Raw genomic sequence first — 17,761 nt, forward strand, 5'->3', positions numbered from 1 at the left:
AATATGAAAGGACAAGAAGAGGAAGGAAAAACTTTCACAAGACTGTAACAAATCCTCTGATGCTTCCTTCAATACGAACTCTTAAGAAGGACAAGAGACAAAAAGGAATTAGCTTTGCCAATGAAATTGTCAGTTATTCTTGGGAATGATCTCTATTGTCAAGAGTCCTGGGGAGCTCCGGTCTAAAGGCATTGCTCGCTTCATAACAATGTCTAGTTGTTTCACTTAAGATCTAAATCATCCTGACTTGTTTGCTCTAAAAGAAAAACATTCTCCTTTGTAGCCACTGTGGAAAGGGTGAAGACAATAAAGAACCTGTCCACTCCTCCAAAAATCCACAAACATAATGGCAACAGTGGTAAATCTCACAGAATTACTCGGTTCAATGCCACATTTCTAAGTAGAAACTATTGATCCAATATGTCTTGCGCTATAAAAACTAAAATAAACCTTACTGTGCACCTAACAGATATGTGTATGTATAACACTGTGTGTATATGTATGTTTGCGTGTATAAAAAAAAAACTTATGTCTTCATTTATTCATTTGTTTACCTAAATCCTTTCAAACTTAAATATAATTAATGATACTTTTAGACATCACTGTCTCTTGGGGTAATATCCTATGAATGCAGTATTGCTATATACCAAAAGGTATACATCGTTCTGTCTTTGTAAAACTACCTATTAAACTTCATAGGGAACCCACTTCAAAGGAAGAAGTGTTGAACTAGAAAAAGGGCTCGAAAAACAACATCCTAAGAAAGCAGGTAGGAACATGACATATCAGGGAAGAAATAACAGATGGATTGAGGGGTGCATGTTAGTACCCTCACTGTGTTCAAAAAAGAGCTGCCTTGGCAGTTCCTCTAAGAAGAGCTTATGGAAAAACAAACATCACTCGGGAAGAGAGGCCTTGGAAGGCTATACTGGTGTGTAACGTGTGCGCGCGCATGCTCCTGTGCGCACATGGATGCATGGTGAGTGGACGAATGAATAAATGCTAGCCACTGATACTGCTTTGGGAAGACCCGAAAAAGCACTAGAAGATGACGATTTCTGTTACTTAAAGTACTTTTTTCTAGGACTTGTTTAGTTGTTCCAACCATGTCTGATTCTTCATATCTCTTGGTGGGGTCTTCTCGGAAAAGATACTGGATTGGTTTGCAAACAGGGTAAGTGACTCACCCAGGGTCACACAGCTACTAAGTGTCTGAAGCCAGATTTGAACTCACAAAGATGAGCCTTCCTGACTCCAGGCCCAGCACTCTATCCACTGCACCACCTAGCTGCCCCGTCTTCTAGGACAATACCACAGAATTCCAGATCTGGGGTATGGTTTAGGTTTTCATCTTCCTGGGGTCAGATAACATGGGTTAAAATCCCAACTCTGACACTTACTACTAGTGTGATGTTTGTCCATGTTCACCCAAAAGGTTGCCAGAGAATGTTCACCTAACACCCTAGAGGCCTTCTTCACATTCTCCTGTCATGAAGGTGTAACAATGGAACGTTCTTGTTGTGGGGGGAGGGAAAGGGGAGGGGGCGATGTGACCTTGCAGAGTGCTCAAAGACGACCAACACGAATCACAAACCATCTTACTGTCTGCCCTGCCACTCTCCATTCAGCTTTGAAATTCTACTTCTAGGGCTGTAGCTGTCAAGATTGGTGAGTGTGTGAGCGGAAAGGCACATGACCCACTTGATTAAGTTGGCCTTTCCCTCTCCCCACCCCCCCCATCATCTTCTTGCCCTGACATTCCTCTATCCCAGCCCCACCCTTCTTTATTCCTATGTAATCAAATCTATAATCAATATTTCCCTTAATATCAGAAAGACCATGTCACACCCCAAGGCTTCACTCAACAACCTTGTGACCTCCTCCCAAGCTAAAATGTTTCATCCTTTCCTCTTTACCACTCTCCCATTCAGGGCTTACTAGCTTTGTGACTCTGCTGTCTCCCTTATTAAAATATAAACTACTTGACAGCAAGGACTGTCACATTTTTGTATTTGTACCTCAGCCTATAGCACAGTGCTTGACATATACTAAGCATGTAATAAACATTTTTCCATTTATTTCAGAGCCTGTGTTCTTTCCACACTTCTTCCTTTATTATACCTTTTCACATAGAAATGTAACTAGATATATTAATCACAATATATTATTTTGTTTTCACTAAAATAAGTCATCTTGATTACAAGACCTAGCTAACTTAGTTCTGAGTTTCTCTAATATGCCTGATGATGATAATATTCTCCATCCTCTAAGACTTTTCATTAATTCAGACAGACATCCCACCCTGATTTGTACAAACTAGTGAGGATTTTTTTTTAATAAGTAAAAATCCTAAAGTCTAAATTTCTCTCATCCTCAAGTTTTTCTATTTCAAATAAGAAGCAAACTTTATTGTACAATCTGGAAGGCTTACAGTGATGCTTTTTGAAAAAAAGGAAAAACAAGTTCTGCTAGAATTCAATCTATGAATTCTTACGTAAAGAACAATGTTTCCAGCTTAATGATTTTACATAAAATTTTGCCTCCTGGGTGCTTCTTGCTTAATGATTTTATGTCAAGACATGCTTCATTATCAAGCTGAAAAAATGCCAATAGCAAAAATCTGTTTAAAATCCAGAGGGGCCATTTAGCATTACTGAACTAGAGAATATCATAGCTGGGCATGTGGGAAGGAAGAGAAAAGGTTAGAGATCATCTACACTAATCCCCCAATTTTAAAGAGAGAGAAACTAAAGCCCAAAGAAAGCATATGATTTGTTCAAGTTCAAACCAGTTTGTATAAAAGCCAGAACTAGAACCCGTCTTCTAGTTCAAGTTACAGTGTTCTTTTTTCAAAACAATACTGTCTCCTAAAGAGGACAAAGAAAAGGGAACAGGACTTATCCATACAATAATATTTTTGTCAGCTCTTTTTGTGATGTCACAGAATTGGAAATTGAAGGGATGCCTATCAGTTGGGGAAGGGCTGAACAAACTGTGGTACAAGATTGTGATGGAATACTATTTATTGTGCTATAAGAAATGATGAGCAGGGGGGTTTCAGAAAAACCTGGGAAGACTTATATGAACTGATGCTGAGGGAAGCGAGCAGAACCAGTAGAACATTGTACCCAGCAAGACTGTATGATGATCGACTGTGAATCATTTAGCTACTCTCTGATCAAGACAACGATTCAAGACAATTCCAAAGCACTCATGATGAAAAATGTTATCTACTTCCATTGAGAAAAGTAATGAACTCTGAATGAAGGCTGAAGCATCTTTTTTTTTCTTTTACTATTTTTCTCCTTTTTTTAATCTGTATTTTATTTTGCAACATAGCTAATATGGAAATGTTTTGTCTGACTACACATGTATAATCAATATCAAATTGCTTGCCTTCTCAAGTAGGGGTGAAGCAGAAGGGGGAAAGAGAATTTGAAACTCAAAATTAAAAAAAATTAAGTATTAACAAATTTTTAACAGGTAACCAATAATGTCATTTTCAACAGGACAAAAATATTTAATCATTCTGAGAATCCAACTGAGAATTTAAATGTCTCAGGAAACATTTAGTCCAACTTTTACCTATGACACACCTTTATTTAAAGAAAATTTTTTATTGAGGAAAGGGGAATCCCACTATCTCCTAAAGCCAAACATTCAACATTTGGATCTCTGTAATTTTTAGGAAATTTCCTATCAACCTGCCTCCTTGCAATTTGTATCCATTGTTCCTATTGGTTCATCTGAGTCACAAAGGGTACCCAGCTAATTCCTCTTCAAAATGCCATCATGTCACATGTCTGGGCAGATCTATTATTTCTTCTCTTCTCCATAATAATCATTCCCAGTTTCCCCCAGATGGTAATATACTAATTCCTCAAACAACCTTGTAATTAATTTTGTATAAATTACACATAATTTGTCATTGTATGTAATTATGTGTATTATTTACATATCATACATAATTTCACTTTTGTCTTTGTATTCTAGCACTTAGTGCACACTGCTTGGCACATAGTAGGCACTTTTAATAAATGAACTCACTCCTGAGCTCCCCCCCTCACCACTCTGGTTGCCCTCCTCTGGACGCTCACCAGTTTATCAATCCAAAAACATGGCACACAGATCTGAAAATAATATATCAGAGAAAGACACGGCCTGACAAAGGCAGGGGACATTAAGACTATCACCTCCCAATGCAGCCTAAGCTTAGATGAGATTTGTTGTTGTCGTCCTTGTTTCAGCCGCCATGTAACTGTTGACTCATAATGAATTTACTGTTCTCTAGCCACAACTCCAGTCTCATCTTGTACCAGTAAAACTCTGTTGCCTTTTTTTTAAACCCAGCGTAAGGTGTTACACTTGATCTTATTAAATTCTATCTTAATAGATTTAGCCCCAAATGATTTAGTCCAGGGATCACAGTCACTGCAGCCCATTTTAGTACGGCCAGCAAGCTAAGAATGTTGTTTAACATTCAAACATTTAACAAAACGTTATTTAAAATGTAAAACCCATACTTAGCTCCTAGCTGTACAAAAACAGGGGGTGGGCCAAAAGTACTTTGACCCCAGTTCTAGGCAATCAAAATCTTTTTATATCCTGACTGGCATCAACCTTGGTAGTTTTCCCTCTCAGCTTTGTGTCATCTGCAAATTTGTTAAGTCATTAAAAATTAAAAAAAAAAAAAAAACCAACAGGGCCTACAAACAGATCCCTGGAACATTCCAATACTGTCCTCCTGAGGTTCCAACCCCTACTCTGAGGGTCCAGTGATTCAACCAGTTCTCAATCTACTTACTGTCTTGCTGAAATCTCTTCATATTTTTAACAGAAATAACATGAGTGATTTTGTCAAATGCTTTGATAAAATCTAAGTAAACTACCTAAAGCACTCTTTGACCATGGAGTCTGGTCACCTTCTCAAAAAAGCAATGAGGTTGGCATGGGATAATTGCTTCTTGATAAAGCCATGCTGGCTCTTATGTAATCACCACTTTTCTTTTCCAGACATTCACTAAAAATCCCTTTAATAATATGTTGAATCTTTTGCAGAGAATTGAAGCCAAGCTCCCTGGCTTATGGCTTGCAGGCTGTGCTTTCTTCCCGTTTAAAAATCATCAGGGCATTCTGACCTCCTTCAGTACCCCATCTTGTTGATTTCTTCAAAGATCACCCTCAGTACGGCCTCATCAATAACATCTGTTCTGATTCCTTCAGTACCCTGGAAGGTGGTTTAGCTGGGCTGGTAACTTGAATAGAACAGCTAGGAATTATTTAACCATATCCCTACTTATCTTGAACTTTAATAGCCACTCTTGTCCTATCCTCTCCAATCCACAGATTATTCTCCTTCACAAAGTGGGGAAAAAACCTCAAAAGGAGAACTTCAGTTTCTCTCAATCATCCTACAATTTCAGTGTTTTCCTCAACTCTGTATATTCATTCATCTCATATATATAATCAACGATCGATAATTACCATGTCTACTACTACAACATTTCTCATGTAGTTCCTCTTCTCTCCACTCACACAGCTCCCATCCTGGATGAAACACTGCTCTCCTCTCTCCTGGCCTATAGGAACAACCTATTATTTGGGGTCCCCCTGCTTACAGTGTTTTTTCCCTCTCCAGGCCATCCTCCACAGAAAAGACCCATGTGACCATGTCACCTCCCTGCTTAATAAATGCCAGGAGTTCCCTATAACCTCTAGGATGAAATACAAACTCCTCTGTCCAGCTTTCAAAGCTATTCACAGCCTGCTCCTTCCCACCTTTCCAGCCTTCTGACAGATCACTCCTTTCTATACAGTCTACACTCCAACCACAACTGGCCTATACTTGCTTTTTCCTAATAAAGCATCAAATTTTTTATAAACTGTGAAAATACAATAATAATTTGACCTGTTGCACCAAATATACCTACTGGAAGGAAATCTGTAATTATCCATGATCATGTAATAACAGGGCTATTTTAAAAATCACCTAAAAGTCTTGATTTTATTAAGTCCAAATCTAAAAAACTATTATTCTAATACCTACTATATATATATATATATACACACATATATATATACACATATATATAGTATATACACACACATATATAGTATATATATATAAATACACATATGTATACATAATTTGATCAATATGGTTTTAAGCTGGAAAGGGTAATCTAGTTTAATTCTGTAAAGAGTAAAGAAGATAATAGAACTGAAGCACATGAATAAATTATAAGAATAAGATATGCCATTTTTATTGAGGTTTTCCTCCAACAGTAATTTTACACATGAGAAATATGAAATGCCTTGCCCAAAGATCAAATAGATAGTAAGTGACAGAGCCAGGATTTGAACCTAGGTCTACCGACTCTAAATCTTTTTTTCAGTATTCCAAACAGTAAATATTCTACTTAATATAAAAACTTGCTTTCTCATTAATTTTTTCCAGCATTCTTACATCTTACAATGAGTGATCCCAGCAAGGCAGGTAAATAAGTATTCCAATAAATTTGGAACATGAAATTTCAAAAACATTTAACCCAAGGAAGAAAAGCAAGTATTATACTTGTCAATGGTACTCAAAGGAACAGAAATGAAATTATCTAAAGACAATTTTACAGGGTAGTAAGAGAAAATGATTTTTTAAAAAGATGCTAGATTAACCTTTATAAAATGAAAGATAATTATGTTATGAAAAACATTTGTTATATAAAAATAACAGTTCATGTTTTTTAAACCACATAAAGTTGGTCACAATTTAGGCACATTTTCCCATTCTGTACATTTTTTTCAAACATAATTTTAATAAGCCGGATTAAATCTCTCCCTATAATTAGAAAATTATGGTATCATGGCTCATTAAATAGTCAAAACAAAAAAGGGAAGTACACTTGAGAAGAATATAAGGATTAAATTTTCTAAGGTAATAAGAAACAACACATCTGGTACTAGAAACTAGGAAAACTTTTCATCCTAAATTGGTTATGTGATTTGATGCGTATCAGGCATTTTTATCGTCCCCTCAGGTAAATTTTTCAATGTCATGTTTATAGGGATGAATGTTGTATATAGGAAAAACATATCATAAAGATTATAAAAACAAAGAACAAATATTGGTGACATGTACTTCCTATTTTAAGCCACTAATCAAAAGTATTTGTTTTTCTTTTTTTTTTCAATACCTGTGATTTTATTGGTATAAGGAACACCCAGTAAGGAAATCCCCTCTGGCATAGGGTCATCGGGCAAAGAACTGTTTGGTTTTTTTTTTAATGCCCAAAGATTATTGAGGTCTGGCTTGAAGTTTTAGCAAATGTGTGTATGTGTGTATAATATGAATAAATATATAATATATATATAAATGTATTAAGCATTTCTTTAACCATTATTTTAAAAAATGGATTTTGTGGCCTTCAAAAACCCCCACAACTACCTTAAATTTTCAAAATTTATGAAGTTATGAGTTAGTTGCTGTGTCCCTTTTCTTATTAATAAAAAAAGCAAACCCCATGGGGGCTATTCAATGTAAATTCTTCCATAAGATCCAATTCCATTTTCTTCTTCACTATTCACAAAAGTTGGGATTGCTATGGCAACTAATAGTCACAAATAAGGTTTTAACTAAATATAGCCTTTTTAGGTCTTTAGCTAACATGGAAAGAAGTCTTGCTAATTCTTATCACTGAACAAAAAAGACTAGCGAATTTTGCCAACAGGACAAAAAGCTAATGTTGAATAGACTAAGCCACCTATGAACTTTAATCAGTTTAATAAACTACTACTCATTATTCAAACAATTTTCAGTTAATAAATAATAAATGAGAATAATAATAGTCCTTATTTAGACCAGAAGATCACAATATATAAGGATCTAGGGCTGAAAGAGATGGCAGAGGCCAAATATCCCACCCCCTCATTTTACAGCTGAAGAAACAGAGGCCTGATGTCACAATTGTGGCTCCATATCTGGTACAATCAATCACCCAGAGCCGGAGGATTCAGATAAACAACTCCTTTAATAAAAACATATTCAGAGGCACCCTACCCCCGCACTTCCTCTCTCCCCCCAAGGAAAGAAAAGCAGTCTGCAAGAAAGCAAAAGTGGATAAAAGCCACCAACAAGGAGAGTGAAAGCAGTCAGCAAGGAAGCTCCTGTGATTTCAGAAGATTGTAGCCAAAATCCTAAAACAGTTTTTCCATCCTCTCTACCCAAAGGGCCCAAGGTCCCAGATCTGTCCATCTGGGGGCAGTTAAGTCAGTTACCCCAGGCATACTCTCACTGATTCTTGGCTCATAAACATTCCCTTTCTCTTCTTCCCTGCCCCACCCCCACTGGTGGTGTGGAAGTATGGGTGTTACTCAAGACTCCCAAGTTTGTAACACACTTAGCAAAATGCCTAGCACATAGTAGAGTCTTAATAAATGTTTCCCAACCACCTCCGTGTCCCCTACTATTGCCCTGCCCCTCAATACTCTATCACTCATTTCTGACTTTTAATAGCCTATGGCCAGGGTCACAAATAACAGTTTCACAGCTCCCCGCCCCTTCATCCTTGACGGGAAGCTGAGAACAGCCCATCAAAACAGCAATTAAGGGCCAGGCCTGGCTACTTTCAAAGCATCCATTTGGATGGGGCTGTCAGGATGGACTAGGGCCCACCCACGGCTGCTTCCCGCAAACCAGGGTACCGTGGCCCTTTCCCTATCTCACCACAAACAGGCGCGCTGCCTGCAGGCCGGGTGTCCATAAAAAGCTACTTACACTTGTTTCTCAGGAGACCAAAATGGAAAGTCAAAGGCCTACTGTTGAACATCAGGCTTGGGAGGCCCTACAACCTACTTCTGGATATTTTAATGGACCTGTTGATCAAATTACGCTTCCCCCTTCCATATTTTTTTATTATTGTACCACCACCCTCCCAATTACCCAGGCTTGCACCTCAGTGTCATCCTCCACATCTCTTACACACATTCCACATTCTCAATCTGTTCCCAAGATCTTGTCATCTCTTCCTTCACAGCATCTTTTGAATAAGTCCCCTTCTCTGTATTCACATGGGTGCCCTCATCATCAAACACCTGGACTACTGCAATGGCCCTCTAACAGGTCTCCCCACTCCAAGTCTAACCCTACTCCAGTCCACCTTCCACACAGCTACCAAAGGAATTTTCCAAGATCAAATATAAAATTTTCTTGTTTGGCATCTCAAGGCCTTCATAACCAGACCTCTTCCTACCTTTGCAGATTTCTTACACCTTACCCCTCCACTTATTCTGTGATCCACCATTAGTCTTCTGGTTATTCCTCTTACACAACTCTCTCTCTTGTGATCCCATGCTTTTTCAAGTGCGATCCCCAAGGTTTGGATGCTCTTGACCTCCTCCTCCTCTTCCTACTCCCTTCTGCCTCCAGGCTTCCTTTAAGGCTTAGCTCAAATCCCTCCTTCTACAGAAGGCAGTCTTTGCCTCATCCCCTCAGCCTCCCATTAACTGCTAGTGCCTTCCACTAGACCACCTTCCATTTGTCCTGTATATACCTTGCAAGTACAATTATTTACCTATTATCCTCAATTAGCATACGAACTCCATGAGGACAAGGAATATATTTTTGCCTTCCTTTGTACGCTCAATGACTGGCAAATTGTAAGAATTTCATAAAATGCTTGTTGACAGACTAATTGAATTACAGTCAGTTCTGTGATAAAACATGTTTCAAAAACACAAATCTGTTCCAACGTGATTGATGTATTGGGGAACATCTTGAGCATAACACAAATTTCAAGGCTGTTTCTGCACCATGTCTTCCATGACGACGAGAACGCAGAAAACTGTACCACTCCACAGTAACTCAACAAGCTGCAACCCCACCTCTGGTCTTTGTCAAGGTAAAATACCATATACCTTGTATATCTTGTGTTTGTCTTTCCTTCTCAAAGAGGACCATGACATCAGGGAAATGATGACATGACTTGCAGTTGACTTTGATTTGAGTGAGGGAGGTCACCAGTCTCACTTCCTCCTCCACAGCCATTTGTGTAGCTTGTATATCTTAAGGAGCAGGAGGAGTTGTGGGCAGAGAAAGGCTGGTTGGCACCACAACCTCTCCTTCTATCATGGCCCCTGTACTGCAATTTTAGCCCGCCCGAGGCCAAGGACAGAGTGATTACTTAGTTTAATATTTATACATTTCTTAACCATTTACCATGTGTAACATTGTGCTACCATTTTTAAAACTTAGATTCTTATCTTTTATGTGTCACTAATGAAGTTTTTGAGCATTGTGTCCTTAACCCCATTGTCCCCCTAGGCTCTGTGGTTTTTATTGTATGCTTTTGCATAGTGTGGTGATTTTTAAGAACTCCTTTCGCATTATAGCAGAACTGCCTGTATTTACTGGCCTCTTTTGAATGGGTACTAGAATGTGCTATAGCCCTGGAACATTTAACACGAGCTTTCTAGAAGTCTTTCTCCTTGGGCCCTTATGACCCTATGGGGTCTATAATCCTGGAGGTCCCTGTTCATAATGACCAGATGGCCAACTTCAATGATGATTATGCTTCAGCAGTTGTAAACTCCCTGAAGAAGCCACTCATCATACCTTGAGAAACAACAGCTTTTGTGTTACTGAGCCCTGGTTACTCCTAAAGAGATGACAGAGGACCACATTATTTATCTTTCATGCAGATCTGTTCAACCTAAGATGGGTCCTCTAGTAAGATGTATATGGAACAAGAGGCTTTCACCATTAAATGGAAGGGATACATCCAAGGCCATGCTTCTCAAGTGTAAGTATATTTCATGAAAAGAGTGTAACATCATCACGGGAAGAGACCTCCATTCCTAGACACAATGATTTGCCCCCTCCATCAGCCCAACAGGCCTCTTCTGAAAAAAGCCTTAGCAATGACTGTTTTGCTTGGTTTGCTGGTGATTCTTTCCATTACAAGAAAGGAGAATACAAACCAACTGTGGCAGCATTTTCCCAGTAGGCTAAGTTGTGCACAACAAAGCTACTCGATGAAAAAACCCTGAAAGAGCAAATAAAGTTTTCATTTACATTCATTCCTAAGTGGTGGTGATATGTTTGGCTGAATGGTTAGGATCCTTCATAGAACAGAAGTGAACTTGAGGGGAGAGGATGTTCAAGATCAGTGAAAGAATACAAGAATTCTGTGGGTGCTTCTCATAGCATACAGGTGGTTTTTGTTTGTTTGATAAAATGAGGTTAGCCAAAGCATTTATTCAGAACTTACCATGTGTTGGGCACCTGGAAAGACAAATGCAAACAGAAAGGCAGTTCCTACCCTCAAGAAGCTTATATTCTAAGAGAAGGCAACACATAAAAGGAAGCCAAAAAGGGTGGGGAGAGGGTGGAGAGAGCAGTAAAGGTGGAAGTAGTAGTTTGGGAAGTCATGGGCTAAGCCAAGCTAGAAATGAGTGTGACTGGCATGGGTGCTTATTGAAACGGAGTTTATGGGCATTCACTGCAAGATGAGACTGAAGGGCGGAGACGCCAACATGAAAAGATTGCTGGTGAAGAAACAGAGTTGTCCTAGGAGTCACGGGCTGAGCCAAGTTTGAAGTAAAGCATGTTAGTGCCCAACTGAATAACCAGCTGATACTCTCACAGGAACAGCGTTAACTGAAGATTAGGTTTATAATCCATCTGGACACAAAAGTTAATGTTGCTATGTTGCCGTGGGTCCAGGGCCACATGATCCCCTTAACCAAAGAGAATGCAGTCGTCAGTTCTTCATGCCACTCAGGGCACCAACCTTTGAGAGATCTGTATGATATCACCTCAGGTGGTTCTCGACCTGCCTCCAGAGAAAGAGAAGGGGGAAGGGAACAAGCATTTATGAAGTACCTACTATGTGCCAGACACTGCCAAGTGCTTCACAATTATTCTCTCTTTGATCCTCACAACAACCCCGGGAGATAGGTGCTATTATTATCCCCATTTTCCAGTTGAGGAAACTGAGGCAGACGGCAGTTAGGCGATTTGCCCAGGGTCACACAACTAGAAAATGTCTGAAGCTGGATTGTCTGACTCCAGGCCCAGTGTACTATCCTTTGCACTCAGCTGCCTACCGTTGGCAAATTAATCACACATGCAGTTTTCCTTCATCTCAAGGCAAGAGGTATGCCATACCTACGGATACCTACCTAGTCTAGCCCAGTGGCAGGTAGGTAGTACGGTGGATAGAACACTGGGCCTGGAGTCAGTAAGATCTGAGTCCAAATCCAATCTCAGGCACATATTAGGTGCTATATAAGTAGTAGTAGTAGTAGGATTTGGGATTGCAGTGCCATTTAGGTCTGCTACTGCTGTGACGCTATCAAGACTCCTCTGATCAGAGCACACATTTTACTACAAAGAAACCCCAGGACTGGGCCTGCTGCTGCAATATTTTCTCAATTTTCCATCCATCCTATCACCACGAGGTAGCTGGTATGAAGGAATAGTGGAATGGACCTCTAAAAACACCAGCTTCGCCATCACATACCAGACTGTCAGGGTTGAGTGATATTATCCTGCAAAGGCTACATCTCTGATCAATCAGCACCACCCCAAAAGGCAGGGGGCTCTTCATTCTGGTGGTTTCCTGACAAGGATGGACTATGATGCACTATTTCTCGGTATAGCTCCAACTGACCCTCTGTAGACTTTCATTATTTCATCCTCTCTGCGGGGCCACCCACTCAGGTACTTGCTCCCTCAAAAGGATCCATGTGACAACATTTCTTGTCAAGATGACTACCTGAATGGAGGCAGACAGATCAGCTCACCCATAATGTACTCCAACAAAAACCTTAAAAATTGCACCAAGATGAATAATGATCAAGAAATCCAATTTGAAATTACAGTATTTTTAAGTGATTTTTTTCCACCTCAGAACTGCATGAAAAGTTAATCAGAAGCTCACAAAAACAGGAAAGGGGGGTGGGTGCCAGCAAGGTCAGCTTCAGCAAAAACAAACGATCCAGCAGCTCCCAGTGAGACCAGACTACATGTGTAGCCTGCAGGGCTTTAAATCTAGAGGCAGCATGAGTAGAAGGCTCCTTTAGAAATTCCAAAGATGGCTAGAAATGCAAATCAGGGACCCTGGAAGTCAATACAAATGGCAGCAACCAGTGAGAATATAAGGTCTTCACGGAACAATTAACAATGCTCCTTTTTGCTAATGATATTATACTGATTTTGCAACAAGTCCCAGAATACTGCAGAACCTCCTGAATGAGATTCATAGTGACTCTAAAAAGCTTAGTCTAACTACTCAGGAAAAAACAAAAGGTGGATGAAAAATGCTTGTTGTTCAAACCACCACATACACACCCGCGTGAACTCATCCATTAATATATATTATCATGGGAAATAAAAGAATAATTTTATTGCAGCCAAAATTAAAAGGAAAATAGGAAGCTGGGGGAAATGTATAATAGCAAGTTTCTCTCATAAAGGCCTCATTTCTCAAATATATAAGGAACTGAGCCAGTTAGCAGAAGAAGAAATCAAAACTATCAATAGTCATGTGAAAAAAATGCTCTAAATTATAACTGATTAGAGAAATGAAAATTAAAACAACTCTGAGTTACCACTTAACACCCTCAGACTGGCAAACATGACAGAAAAGGAAAACGACTAATGCTGGAGGGGATGTAGAAAAATGGAGACACTAATACACTGCTGGTGGAGTTGTGAAAAAGTCCAACCACTCTGAAAAATAATTAGGAACTATGCCCAAAGGACTATAAAACTGTGCATACCCTTTAGACTCAGCAACACCACTAATAGGTCTGTATCCTAAACAGATCAAAGAAAAGGGAAAAGGACCTATTTGTACAAAAATATTTAGAGGAGCTCTTTTGTGATGGAAAAGAATTGGAAATTAAGGGGATGCCCATCCCTTGGGAAATGGGGGAAGAGGTTGTGGCATTTGACTGTGATAAATACTATTGGCAATAAGAAATGATGAGCTGAATGGTTTCGAAAAAGCTGTAAAGACTTATATGAACTGATGCAATGTGAAGTGAGCAGAACCAGAAGAACCTGCTACACAGGATAGCAATACTGAACGATCAACTGTGAAAGACTTGGCTACTCTAATCAAGATAATGATTCCAGAAAATTCCAAAGGATCCATAATAAAGGTCTCTAGAGAGAAAACTTATGAACTCTGAATGCAGAGTGAAATATACTTTTTTCCACATTATTTTTATTGTTGTATTATGCTTGTGTTTTCTTTTGCAACATGGAAATGTTCTGCATGACTTCAACATGTACAATAAATATAAAATTGCCTTCTCGAAGGGGGAGAGATGGGAAGGAGGTTGAGAATTTGGAACTTAAAATTTTAAAAAATTAGTATTCAAAAAATAATATTTTATTACACAATTGGGAAATATTTAACAAAATGAATAAAAAGAAGAATTATAAAAAAAGAAGGAAATGACCCCCCCCCATCCAATGCTCTCTTGACTATGCTGGTTGTCTCAAAACAGGCTATAAAATCTAAAAGTGGACATCTTTGTTAATTCTATGAATATTAAATAAAAACAGATTATACTTGAATTATACAATCAGTTTCCACAAACATCACAATGCACTCGTTACAAACTAAGTTTTTCACAAATACAACTTTTTAAAGACAGTGTAAAAACACAAAAATAAATTTTTACATTAGTTCTCAATGTAAGAAAATTCTATAAAGAAATTTCTTTGATGTAGGAGAAATATACTACTACTCAACCTTTACTGCAAGGCTGGCAGCCCTGAAGACTCCTATGTTTTATGTAGCATGTACTGGCTATATTCATACTTCTATTGCAATGAGAAGTATGATTTTTTTTAAAAGTTCCAACATGCAGAAACAGAATTAAAGTAAATGGATGTGTTTATAAATTTAATCATCAATAAATACTCAATACTGACCTTGACTAAAATAACAGCAGATGGTAGAGATTGACCTCATGTAAGGGCAAGCAAAGTGGGACTTTTTGTTGTCTTTTGTTTTGGAGTGCTTCTCAGCACTGGGGCAATCAAGTGCCTTTGACTGAGTCTTGCCTTTGTTTGTAGGAAGGCCCACACCCTTTTGCTAGTTAGGTGATGAGAGGTGTGAAACCCGCAAGAGGTGTTAAATACTCTGACCCTGAAGAAGTGTACATATACTCTGAGGTTAGCATTTTGTTTGTGGCTCACTCACTGGAAAAGTGTTAGTATGGAGACTCTAGGTAGCCATTAAGGAGCCTCCCCCCGCCACTTTGAAAACCCAGATGTTGGTGCTAATTCTCTTTCTGGTAACTATGTATATAATATCTTGGTCAGACAGCTAGAAGCCTGTCTGTTGATTTGTGTTATTTGCTCTGTTTATATAACGTATGTTTGTAATTTCTGTTTGTATTTGCTCTGAAGTTCAGGGTGCTGGCTCTTCCCCCCTCAACTAAGTGAATGGTATATGTATGTTTAATTAAAGTAACATTGTTAACCCATTAAGGTTACTTTCCTTAGAAAATCAGATCAAAGAACCTATGCTAGCAGCCCTCCTGTGTGCTGGTGTTGCTGGTCTTACATAGCCATGGTAGCAGCAAGTAGCATTGTTGTTACACCTCATCTAGCCTCATAGCTTATGTGGGTCTCAAAAGTCTAGGTATAGATTTCTGGGAAAGCCAGCAACAGGATGTAATGGTAATCAGGGAAGGACTTCTTGTTGTCTTCAACTTTGGAATGCTGAGGTAATTAAGCACCTTTGATGAGTCTTGCCTCTCAAATGTAATGGCCAACAAAATGGGACTTTTCACTGTTCTTTGAGTGTTTCTCAGCACTGAGGTAATCAAGTGCCCCAGGGCCCTGAGACAGGTATATAAGATGTGAGGTTGGTATTTGACTTTTGGGGCTCACTCATGGAAGGTGTGTTGACACTCCAGGCAAGCCACTGTAACCTGGTGGGGGGCGGGGGGGGGCACCCCCGGTTTTGCTAACCCAGACCCATTGGTTCTTCTCTGGTAACTACTGTGATTTGGTCTGTTGATACTGTCTCTGTTTGTAATTTGTTTATATTTGCTCTGAAGTTCAGGGTGCTGGCTTTTCCTCCTGAACTAAGTGAATGATATATGTATGTTTAATTAAAGTGAGATTGTTAACCCCTTAAAGTTGCTTTCCTTAGAAAAGCAGATCAAAGAACTAGTGCTGGCAGCTCTTGTTGCTGGTTTTATTGGATATTACACCCCTACAGCAGCTGTTAGCCACACTGCTGCTACATAGCAAAGGTCTAGGAGAAGCCCGGCTCCCCTAGAGAAACACCAAAAGTAACTAAAAAGATACAAGCATCATCCCAAGAAAAATGGTCAAAGTATATGAATACAGTTTTCAAGCAAAGAAACTGAAGCTATAAACAACCATATGAAAAAATGTTTCAAATCACCAAATAATTCTGAAGATGAAAATTAAAGCATCTCTGAAATTCCACCCATCAGACTGGCACAGATGACAAGAAAATGATAACTGCTAGAGAGGCTGTGTTAGAACAGATACACTAATGTATGGCTGACAGAGCTGTAAAGTGATCCCATCATTCCAGGAAGCAATCTAAAGTTATACTAAATCACTAAACTGTGTATAACCTTTGACCCAGTCATACCACTACTAGGCATGTACATCAAAGAGATCAAGATCAAAGGGAAAGGATCCATATATAAAAATATAATTATAGCAACACTTTTTTGGTAGCAACTGGAAACAAAGTATGTGCCCATTAATTGGGGAATGGCTGAACCAATTATGGTATAGGAATATTATCGAACCATAAGAAATGACAAAAAGGAGAGATTCAGAGAAACCTGGGAAGAATTCTATGAACTGAAGCAAAGTGAAGAGAATAGAATCAGAAAAGCAACTTACACAATAACAAAAAAAATGTAAAGGAAAATAATTCTGAAGACTTAATAATTATCAGCAACGCAATAACTGATGATGAAGCATGCCTCCAACCTCTTATAGGTGATGGACTTGTAGGGGAAGAAATCAGATATATATTTTCAGACATGACCAATTCAACACAAATTTATTTTGCTTTATTATACTTATTTGTTATTACTGGGGACTTGGTGGGTAAAAGCTGGAAGATGGTAATACGAGAAAAACTTAAAAGTGTTAAGTGAAATTAAAAAAAAAACAGGAAAATGTTAGTACTCCTATAATGAATTTAACATTTAAAAAAAACAAGCTGTACGTAACAGTTTCACTTATGACTGAAAAACATAGGAAGTCATTTGATGAAAGAGAGGGATAACCTATAATAGACAGTATCCATGGACTACACTGCTGTCTTCACAATGTCATGAGAACATGAACAATGTCAAGAGTATACTGAGTGAATCTATTGGGGCAAAACTAGGGGAAGCACAGATGAGACACACAGGATGGGTTAGGAGCAGCGTAACTTAAGGAAATCTAAAATCAATGAGACTACACACACTGCAGCATTCTCTCTCAAACTTCTCCATTACTACCAAGGGCACCACCACCCTCCTATTCACCCAGGCTTGAAACTTGGGCATGATTCTTGACTTCTGACTCTCACTCCACATAACCAATTCAGTGTCAAATCTTGTCATTCTACCTTCAAAATATATTGTTCTCCCCATTCAGAAAGCTACAGCCCTGTGAAGACCTCATCACCACATGCTTAAACAAAATGCCCCCTTTTCCCTCCAAGGAGAAGTAGAAAGAAAATGCAAGTGCCTTAAAAATAAC

At 38.8% G+C, this 17,761-nt stretch overlaps 1 protein-coding gene and 1 non-coding gene across 6 annotated transcripts in view; both read right to left on the reverse strand.

Annotated features, from left to right (window-relative positions):
* The window catches only part of PPP1R13B (protein phosphatase 1 regulatory subunit 13B), a 124,394-nt gene that overhangs the window by 35,926 nt on the left and 70,707 nt on the right, over positions 1-17,761 (reverse strand). The window lies entirely within an intron of this gene.
* Positions 14,730-14,877, reverse strand: LOC118845220. Its single transcript, XR_005010081.1, has one exon. It is a non-coding gene; the product is annotated as a small nucleolar RNA U109 (small nucleolar RNA).

The sequence above is a fragment of the Trichosurus vulpecula genome, chromosome 3 (genome assembly GCF_011100635.1).
Source record: "Trichosurus vulpecula isolate mTriVul1 chromosome 3, mTriVul1.pri, whole genome shotgun sequence".
In the NCBI taxonomy this organism is placed as follows: Eukaryota; Metazoa; Chordata; class Mammalia; order Diprotodontia; family Phalangeridae; genus Trichosurus; species Trichosurus vulpecula.